This window comes from Cynocephalus volans, chromosome 15, assembly GCF_027409185.1.
Source record: "Cynocephalus volans isolate mCynVol1 chromosome 15, mCynVol1.pri, whole genome shotgun sequence".
Lineage (NCBI taxonomy): Eukaryota > Metazoa > Chordata > Mammalia > Dermoptera > Cynocephalidae > Cynocephalus > Cynocephalus volans.
In genome coordinates, this window is record NC_084474.1 from 35817671 (window position 1) to 35823887 (window position 6217).

A 6217-nucleotide genomic window follows, 5' to 3' on the forward strand; every position below is an offset into this window, starting at 1 on the left:
GATTATGTGCTACAAATGTGCTTTGGGCTTTAGAATGGGATGGATGAGAAGACAGATCTGAGATCAATCTAGGTAGAAGCAAAAAAGTTGAACCTTTTAAAGTGCTGAACACAAATCTAAATCCACATGGTTCAAGCAGCGTTGGAATCGCTCTGCATAAAGTGGGCTTACTTCTCTAGTTTAAGTTCTTGTGATGGAATGAATTAATTAATGTGTCAGGTGGCTTATTTGTGGATGCCATGATTGATGATGTTTATTTTAGGCTCTTACCTATAGTACAAGTACATGATGCTATTGAATATTTTTCCACTTGGAAACTGTGAGCTGGTTGTTGCATTAAAACACACATACAAACAAAATCAAAAACACTGCGGACTTTCATTCAAGCTGGTCTTTCTTCCCCAGTGTGAGGCAATCCTGCCTGTTAGGAAAAAAATACTCCATTTGTAAAGCTGATGCAGTTAAGGGGGCTAGGCAGGGCATTTGTGCCAACTAAGAGAATCACCAGATACCCACCACAAGTACCTATCGCAGTTTTGAAGTTGTTTCTTCCCCAACTCCCGACTCCTGAAGGTTGCTGCCTGCATATTTACTCTTCATTAGTGCTATTTTCCTGTATGTCATTGTGAGCAAGCTGTGATTAATAAAGAATTGGAGTTCTGTGAACTAATAAAAGTTTGGAGTGTTCTCTTACCCGGTCATGTATCTGACCCTGGAGTTCAGATTCTAAAAGGGAAGCCACTGGATTAGGCAATCTCACAAGAAAGCGACAACAACTAGAGTTTGATGGAAACCAATGCCCCTGCTGCTTCACTTCCCTCAGGAGCAGCAGGCCGCCCGCATCTCTTTTCTCTCTCCCTCTGACAGACCAGCACAATGGGAGATGTCTGCAACCTGCTCCCCTTAAAAACATACAGGGCTGAAGGAGATACCAGAGGTTCAGACTGATAATTCTGAGGAACAGAGACCCTTGCAAAGCATTGGAAGGTTCCTGGCCCTGTTTCAAGTTCTCCCATGTGGCCACAGGACACCTCCCCCAGCCTAGGCCTTCTGTTAAAATGTGACTTCCCTGCTGAACTGCCGAATTTTGTACTGCCAATAAGCATACTGCACACAGGCACACAGCAGGGTCCTGTCAGGGACCCAGATGGATCCTGCAGAACCAAAGGAACCACATCCAATTTTAGCAGAAAATCATAAATAATTGAAACCACACAGACTTATGAATAAGTAAGCTGGGCCACCGTCCAGAGGAGGACTACCAAGCCAAGTTTAGGGTTGAGGCCACCTGTTCTCTATCTTGAACATCCTTTAATATTCATGGGAATTTAACACTACAGTAAATGATAACATGTGCTTAAAGATATCAGAGCTTCTGATGAGTGTGAAATAAGCTGTACTTTCACATGGATTTTAGATAACTTAGTTTGGGAAATATTACTTGAGTGGCTTTTATTGGGCCAGACCCTGTGTTCGGCCTGGAAATATGAACAAGAATGACCATAAGAAGCTCACAGTCTAGTAGCTTATTTTGGCCCAAAAGTAGCAAATAGGTTAGGTTGGTCAGTCCATGCAGCATATTGAGGGGAAACAGATCATTTCCATGAAGCTTTTTGAAATATTAAAAATAGTTGACATATCTTTCATACTACTTTGTGGGTCCCTAAACTGGAACTGCTGACCAGTCCAACTGCCTGATCTTAAAGGTAAAGAAGAAAAGGCAGAGAGGTCAGTGATTTGCTCCAGGCCACGACACCCACTTCTCATGATTTCTCTCCAGCAGACCATCCCCAAATCTCACCACATTGGTGAGGATGGGTTTTGGCTAAGAAGCTCCCCTAGACCAGTATTCCTCATTTTAGTGTGCTTCAGAGTAATCTGAAGGGCTTATTGCTAGGGGCTAGTTGGTTAGCTCAGTTGGTTAGAAAGTGGTGCTGATAACACCAAGGACCAGGGTGTGCCAGCCAGACACCAAAAAAGAAAAAGAAAGGAAACAGATTGGTAAGCCCACCTGCAGAATTTCTGATTCCTGAGGTCTGTGCAGAAGCCTGCTGAAAATGAGCATTTCTAACATGCTCCCAGGTGATGCTAATACGGCTTGTCTGCTGCCCTCACTCAAGAAGCTTGCTATAAACAATTAAATTGGTCCAGGTATGAAGATTCTTGGTAGCTGCCACTCTGAGGGTACTTGTTTCACTGGGGGCTGGACAAGAAAAGAAATTCATTCAATCTTGTTCAGAAAAGTGGGGGTGGAAGGCAAAGGAATCCAAGAAGAAGAAAAAAATGAGCAAGTACACCTTACAGGATAACAAAACAATGGAAGGAATAATGCATGTGGGGCTGGGGTGGGGCTAAAAAGCAGATGAGGTCAAGGTCAATGACCTGGCATCTCTTACACAACATATTATTTCAGGAGGGCTTAAGACATGTAAAGATGCTCCCAACTCTTTCAGAGATGAACTAAGAACTCTTTGCAGGGGTTTGCCATTTCATGAATTATCCACAGTTAGCCTGGTTCTACTTACAGATTTTTTTACAGAAAGTCTTGGTTTCCTCAGTACTGTGTTTAAATTGTGTAAATGTCTTTGAAATGTTCTGCAAAAATTCACAAAATCCTGTTGGTTTGATGATTCACCCTCCTATCTTTTCTACACCCAAAAACGTATGAACAACTGAATGTTGACAGATGTCGTTCTTTTCTCTGGTGAGAGCCCCACCTTTGGGCTCTTCTCCAGCCTTCACCACACTTCAGAGAAGAAAACAAAGGTAAAAACGTACTGACAGGCATATCCAATCCATCCACCCCCCTCCATACAGGAAGGAGAGAGAGAGAAGGGGAGACATGGCATCCTTGACTTTAGAAACCAAGTAATCAATCACTTGTGTGATCCCAGCCCTGGACAGGACAATCATTCTTGACCTCTAATCAGGCCATTTGCAAAAAACTGCTAAGGCAAACACAGAGCCCAAAGCAAACTTAAGGTCCCAAAGGACCCCCCAAATTACCTCGATAGTCTTGGAACCCTCACTGTTGCCATCACCCGTCTCCAACTGGTCATCAAGGAGCATCAACGTGGCCTCCACGTTGTCCCTCACTCCTTGCTTCTTTTCTGTTTCCACAACCACTGCCTTGTCTGGGTCCTATTTGACACTTAGAACAGCTTCCTACTAAGTCTCCTTTGCTCCAATCTGCAGCCTCCTCTACACACCGATCAAGTCTCTCCAGTACTCTCCTGCCCTCTCCTCTTTATCTACAGAAAAAAAATTGCACCCCTCCATGTGATATTCAGGTGCCCCACCATCGCTCTCTTTCCTCAAGAATGCTGCTCTCCTTGCACACCAAACTGTTCTCTCTGACACACCAATGACATGACATTTCAGGCCTCTGCACACATGCTGTGCTCTCTGCAGGTAATTGTCATCACTGCAATATAAGCCAGGAAAAGCTAGATCAGGCTGTGATAAAAACCCAAAACCTCAGAGAATTAAAACCACAAATGTTTATTTCCTACTCCTGCTATGTGTCCAACATGACTCACTGGAAACTCTGCTCTGCATCATTCCTCACTCCGAAGCCCGAGGGAGCTGCCTGCATCTAGAACATTGCTGGTCACTATGGAAGAGGAAAGTGCATGCAGGTAAATCACACACTGGCTCTCTCAATGCTTCTGCCCAGAAGTATCACACATCACCTTTCATGGGCCAAAGCAAGTGATAGGACCACATTTAACTCCAAATGGACAAGAAAGTGTAATCCCATCATAAGCTCAGAAGGAGAAAAGCCAGAAGTACTTGTTAAGTTGCCCCAATAACTACCACCCTGCTGGTCACCAAATATTCAGCTCCTTTCCTCTCACACTCCCACTGTCTTCAAGATATAAAACCTCCAAGTCTCATTTGGTCATGGCATCAAGCTCAATGTCCAGGATCTCTGGCTAATGCACAGAACTCTCTCTTTCAGGTCTAGACATGAGTCCTCTTAACCAGAGACAGATAACTTCCCTCACATATTCTATATACAATGGTGAGATGGAACAGGACAATCACAATAAACATGCTCATTCTAAAGGGAAAGCATGGGCCATATCCAGCATTCACCAATCATAGAAGTTCTGGTATCCCACTGGCCAGACATCGTGAGGGCGCTCGACTCTTGGGATCAGGAACATTCCTTGATTCTCTGTTTTTCTCCTAGAGAGGAGCTCCCCAGCCGATTATTCTCCATGGCTTCTGGCCCTGTTTTCTAAGCAGGTCTTCCTGTTCCTTTATCTCCTTGGGCCACATCTGCAGTGGCACTGGGGAATATGCCCTCCTTGGAATCTGAGAAGTTTTCTCAGCGGGCTTGCTGCCTACCAGGCTTGGAAACCCAAGGGTCACTAAGTTTTTACTGATCACCATTTTGGTCCAGATCCTGGCAGGAAACAGATGGTACACTACAAAGGAGTAAATGAAGAGAATCGAATGACAATTCTATTCAAAGGGTGTGAGCAGATTAAATGAAACCCACGGAGAATAGTGAGGCACCTAGGAAATACCAACAGGGCGAAACCATTTCCACCCCTGGCCTGAAGACCCAGGAGATGGTGGTAGCTGTCACAGACCACCTGATCAGAAGCAATGACCTTCAGGAGTGGAATTCAGCATCTAACAGATGAAGCCTGGCCAGGAGGGATCTGGGGAATAAATATCCGGATAACTTTCTTCCCTCACCCTTCAGTCTCTCTCTAAGGCTTCACATTGGCCAAATCCAACCAGAAACCAGAGGACAAAGAAGCCCAGTTGATGCTGAGTGTAGAATAATTCTGAACAGGATGAAGAAACTAATTAAAATCCACGATATTGGGAGGGAAGCCTGATCTAACCAACTGAAGTATTTATGTCTGAGACTAAAAGGCAGATTGAGTTACTTTGTGGTTTTATTTTATGTTAATTATAGTCTCCTGCACTGTTTTAAAGGGTAAGGTAGCAAAAAAGTGAAAAAGGAAACTTTATATGAACTCTAGTATGCAAAAGCTTTGCATGCAAACTTGTGTCAACCATGTCCAAAAGTTGTAATTTCCTAACACATCAATTCCCATGGCTAATGAATGCTTCAATAGACCCTTTTGAGTGTTAAATGGAGGATCAAGTTTACTAAACTGCTACCAGCATGGAATATTATTAAAGGGTTCATTTAAATCAATGGGTATTCCAACAAAGTCTTTTCAAACCTGCTTGTGATAAATATGTTACCTCAGGCCCTAAATATCTGTTAATAAATACATCAGCTCGGTTCTATAAACTGTGGCAGACACTAAGCTAGATCAACGTATTCAATACAGAGTCATTGATATTACCCCCTCTGCTCCTTTTTGAGTCACATTCAACTCCTCTCTTTTCTCACCCTTCCTCCACAATCCAGTTCGGTCCATCTTGTACCAAAGGACAAGAATATGATGGATATTTTAAGGGCCAAGTTTAAATCCAACAGGACCTCTCTAACTTCCAGGTTAGCATTTAAGCACTCAAGTTTTCAGAAAGAAAAAATGTTGTCCTCTTTCCTATTTCAATCCTAGTGCTGTATTTTTCTTGCTCATCACAGCCAAGCTTCCAGAAGCAGCTTCTTTCTTTACCTCCCACTCACCCCTTTACCTACCATCATGTGCCTTCTGTTCTCACCTCTCCAGTGAAACTGCTCTCACCAGTACCAATGACCTCTTTGTTGTTACACCCCATAGAAACTCTTAATCTGGCCAAATACTCCTCAGGATGAGCCCCAGACACTACCTTCCCACAGAGCTCTCCTTGACCTCACACCCGACTGGGATGGTGAGGCACCTCTCCTATATGCTCCCAAAGCATCCTGTGCAAAAGAGTATAGGGGTCAAGTTCATGGGCTATTGGGTTTGAGCTCTGGCTCTTCCACTTCCGAGCTCTCTCACCCTGAGCAAGTTGCTTATCTTCTTTAAATTTCCTCACCTGTAAGTTGGGGGAAATATAATAGCCAATGCCTATGGTTGATTGAATCATTGTTCTCGATTCCCCACTCTCTCCATGTATCCTTGCCCTTTGCCGTGTGACTGGAGCACCTCCAACTGGGAGAGGCAGAGTATATTTCCCTACCCCATTGATGTTGGGCTTGATCATGCATCATACTTGGCCAATGGAATCATAATGGATTTGATGTGGGTAAAGGCTTTAAACATGAAGAAGCTTGCCAGTTTACACTCCTATGATC